This window comes from Pteropus vampyrus, unplaced genomic scaffold, assembly GCF_000151845.1.
Source record: "Pteropus vampyrus isolate Shadow unplaced genomic scaffold, Pvam_2.0 Scaffold123, whole genome shotgun sequence".
Taxonomy (NCBI): Eukaryota; Metazoa; Chordata; class Mammalia; order Chiroptera; family Pteropodidae; genus Pteropus; species Pteropus vampyrus.
Genome location: NW_011888904.1, coordinates 1,297,749 through 1,301,765, shown reverse-complemented (window position 1 = coordinate 1,301,765; position 4,017 = coordinate 1,297,749). Strand labels below are relative to the sequence as shown.

Here is a 4,017-nt window from a genome sequence, read left to right as displayed (position 1 = left end):
AAATCCATAGCAAATGGTAGGATAGAGGCACACACAGGAGAAATGAGAGCAGTAAAAAAGAAGGTGCAACTGCAGTTCGTGAATGATGTTTTTATTTTTAACTATATACAAAATCAGACTCCATTCAGCACCGCTAAAGGGGGAAAAAGCATACTCTTGTAGAAAGCTGCTGTTGCACTCCTTTAAAAGCCTTAACTGTTTTATAGAAACGCCAAAATAATGTTGGCTGGCACAAATCCAGAAATTCAGACTTTGATTGATTATTGACAGACATACCTAGACTGCCAGTTTCATACAATGGGGTACTTTACAAAGGATTAAAAGTGTCATAACTTTTGCCAGTCATCAATAAGATACATCATCAAACTCATTGTAGTGTAAACCAACCATTATGATCTGACCTGACCTAAGTCACAGTGGTCTTTCTACTAAATCTGGTTACTATGTGTACAACTTTGTGTCTGCTTAAAATAAACTTGGCTTTAGGCTTAGGGTGTTTTTCTTTTGTTTCCATTTGTAAAAGAGCAGCTGCATGGTAACTTGGGACTCACCCAGAATCTACAATAATACCAAATTCATATGGTAATAATAGATGGAGATATTTTTATAGAATACATTCGATAGAACCAGGGACTGACAGATCAATGGAGCCACAGGGGTCAGCTATTACAAACCTCAGTCTGATGCAATAATTTCTTTTTCACAGCATTCTCAAGTTAGATTTCTGTAGCTGACATTCTCTTCTAAAATCCGGGATCTATATCCAACTGCCTTTTTGATCACCTTATTTGGATGACAAACAAGCATCTTAAATTTAGCAAGTGCAAAATTGAGTCCTTGATCTCTCCCCACCTCCAACTATGTTCTCCTTACAACAGTCACATTTCAGTAAATAATATCTCCATGGGCCAAGTCAGTAGGTTCAGCTAGAAGGCTGGGAATCCCCCTAATTTCCCACATCAAGCCAATTTTGACTCTACTTCAAAAATGTATCTCAAATCAATTTCTATTTTCACTACCATTACTCCAGTCCAAGTCTTAACCAATCTCCCTGGTTCCACTCTTACCTTTGTCTAGTCTCCACATAGTAGCTGGCATACTTTAAAAAAAAAAAAATATATCAAGTCACCCACATTTCCACTCATTCAATGGCTTCCTTTTACATAAAATTTTAAAATCCTTATATAGTCTACTAAGTGCTGCATGATCTGGCCCCTAACTACCTCTCTAATTTCACTCATACTGTTCTCTCCTTAACCCAGTTAGCTCTGACAAACATCTTCCATTTACCCAAAGAGCAAGCTTCTCCACCCAGCCCCACTCCACCCGAGACTTCACACGGGCTTTCCCTCTTCTCTTCCAACTAGCTAACTCTACCTTTCCGAGAGGTCTCTGACCACCCTCCCTTGGCCCCTAATTTTAAATCAAGTTTCCTTTAGTGCACTTACCATAATTTAAAATACATATTTATTTAAATGATATTCGATTAATGATCACCTTCTCCACTTGAGAATTAACTTCAAGAGGACAGGAACCTTATCAACTTTGACCATATCCATGCCCATAATAGCAGCAGCAGCAGCAGCAACAACTAACATTTACTATGTGGCAGGCACTGTGTGAAACCCTATATCTATAAAAATTTTATACATCCTTCCAGTATCTTGTATGCCCCATAGCCAGTGGTCAGTCTGTTAAATGAATGAACTCAGCCCCTATGAATACACCTACGAGTTGCTTAGCAGCTCCTGAAACAGCCCTATATAAACAAGTCTGGTGGTTGGAAGAATCTTTATATTGACCCCAGCAAACCTCCCTGCAATTTCCGCCCACCGATTCTATTTCTGCCCCTTCTGGGGCCACGCAGTACAAGCCTTAATCGTCCTCCCACAAGCTCGACTTCGCAGCATCTGAAGCTCCATCCATCCCCCGCTCGTGTCTCTTCCTTCCTGGGCCTTCCCTGCAAGAGATTCCCTGGGGGTCCTGTTCCGCAGGAGTGGTCCAGAAGCCTGCGCCGGCCGCGGACCCGCGGCTCCCAGCATCCCCCGCCTCACGCAGTCACGTGACTGCGCCCGCCCCGCACGAGCCCGGCAACTGTCCGCCCCCGGGCGGGGCTCGCGGCGCGTCCGCCTGTCTCTGGCCGCGCGCGCCGCAGTCTTCGCGGCTCTGCTGCGGCTCCGACGCACACAACCCGGACGGCGTGGGTGAGCGCCCCCGAAAGCTCTTGGCGAGGTGAGAAGCAGCCGGCCCTCGGAGGCTACAGGCGAACTTGTTCTACTCGCATCCCCGGGATGCCCCGGGCCCGGAGCTGGGGGCGGCCCGAGGGAGGGGCTCGGGTGCCTGGGGGTCGCTGCAGGGAACCTGGGGTGCTTCATGAGGTGATCCTTCCAGGAGGCGCCGCTCGGTCCGGGCAGAGGCCGAGCATCTGGCCTTGGCGTGGGCTGGGGGGGTGCCCTCGCGGCCTCGCACTCCTGCACTCTGCTGGCACCTGGAAGCTTAGTTGGCACCTGAACGGTTAGCCGCGCCTAGAAAAGATTGTGCCTTGGTTTCCCCTCCTGTAAAATGATCGGGCCAGGAAGGTGGATATCTGAGGTTGCCTTCAGCTCTGAGGTTTTGCAGTTGTGTAAGTGAAGTAAGTCCAAGAGGAAGAAGCAGACTCTTGGGATGCAAGGAGCTCTCTCACCTAGGAACGGAGGAGCGAGTGTTTGAGCCGGGCACCGATTAAGTGTCTTCTGTGTTTTGTGCAAATGGCAAGCCTCTTGGAGACTTAGTTTCTCCATCTTTAGAGTAAAGATGATGACCCCTGCCCTACCTCCCGCGTAGGAGTACAGTGAAGAATGGAAAGCCATTTGAAGAGCTAGAATTGTGGAGGCAGTTAGACCTGGGTTCAGGTCCTAGTTCTGCCACTTACTTGCTGTGTAACCTCGAGCCTTATAGAACCCTCATCTATTTAAAGGAGGTAATAATAGTTCTTAGCTCATGAAGTTGTTGTAAGGATTAAGTTTAAAGGGCTTAGCGCCGTGTCTGGCATAGAAGTGCTCAATAGATGGTGCTATTAATATAAGTATTATTAAATTAGTAAGCTTTCGCATGAAGAGTGTTTAGAATAATCCCACTTCAGTTTCTATATATTTAATCCTAAAATGAGTACAGTTTTGATTTCTTAAGGGCCAAGTGAGACTCTTTCCCCTTTTTTCTTTCTGGGACCCTTTTGTCTTCTCATTTACAGTTGGCATGTGAACCTGTTGTTCCTATCAAATGAGTCACTCAGGCAGGATGGGAACATTAATGTACTCTAGCAGTAGCAGATGGGTATCAGATTCCCTCTGCGTGGAAAAAAAAAGTGCCAGGCTTGTGCTATCACCAAAAAACAGCACAGTACAGTGATTGACTGTCAGAGCTGGAAGATGCCTGGGAAACCATCTAATCCAACTGGCTCCTTTTGCAAATGGAGAAGCTGAACCCAGAATGAGGTCCAGAATGACTTTGATTTTCTCGGGCCCAAACAGAATGTTGGCACTGCATGGTGGAAAGAACGCACACTGTTTACTAGACTCTGTTCTTTTCCTGAGTTCTAACCTAATTCTTCATTTATTTAAAAAAGTATTTATGGAGCACCTGCTGTGTGCTTGTACACCTACTAGGAGCTGGGGGGAAAATGTATATGTATACATAGATATATGTTGGTTTTCAGTACATTTTATAATAATAAGTTTCATCTCCCAGTGAACTTGCCTCATAGCAGCTGGCCCCAAGGGAGAGAAACACACAGAGAGGCCTGAATTGTTTCATGATCAGTCACTGTAGTCCCAGAGCCCTTGTTGAAGCCTGGTGAGATTTTAGACACTGGAGAAAATGCAGCTTTGTCAGGGCTTTTAGGAAACGATTTCCTTCTGGCCTGGAGCAGTTGGATTTCTTTGTCTTTCTGGTTTCAGGCCTCTTATTGTTTTTAGATTTCTGAGAAGAGCCACCCTCACCATAGTGCCTTCATTTTGGTTTCCATGGTTATCAGATGAA

The 4,017-nt window shown here is 45.7% G+C and overlaps 1 protein-coding gene across 4 annotated transcripts in view; it reads left to right on the top strand.

Annotated features, from left to right (window-relative positions):
- The first annotated feature begins 2,095 nt into the window (after window positions 1–2,095).
- Window positions 2,096–4,017, top strand: part of FBXO10 (F-box protein 10) — a 46,277-nt gene continuing 44,355 nt past the window's right edge. For all 4 annotated transcript variants that reach the window (XM_023534258.1, XM_023534257.1, XM_011366215.2 and 1 more), the window contains exon 1: window positions 2,096–2,232. The gene's annotated coding sequence lies outside the window, so the exon portion shown is untranslated. The remainder of the gene's footprint in view (window positions 2,233–4,017) is intronic.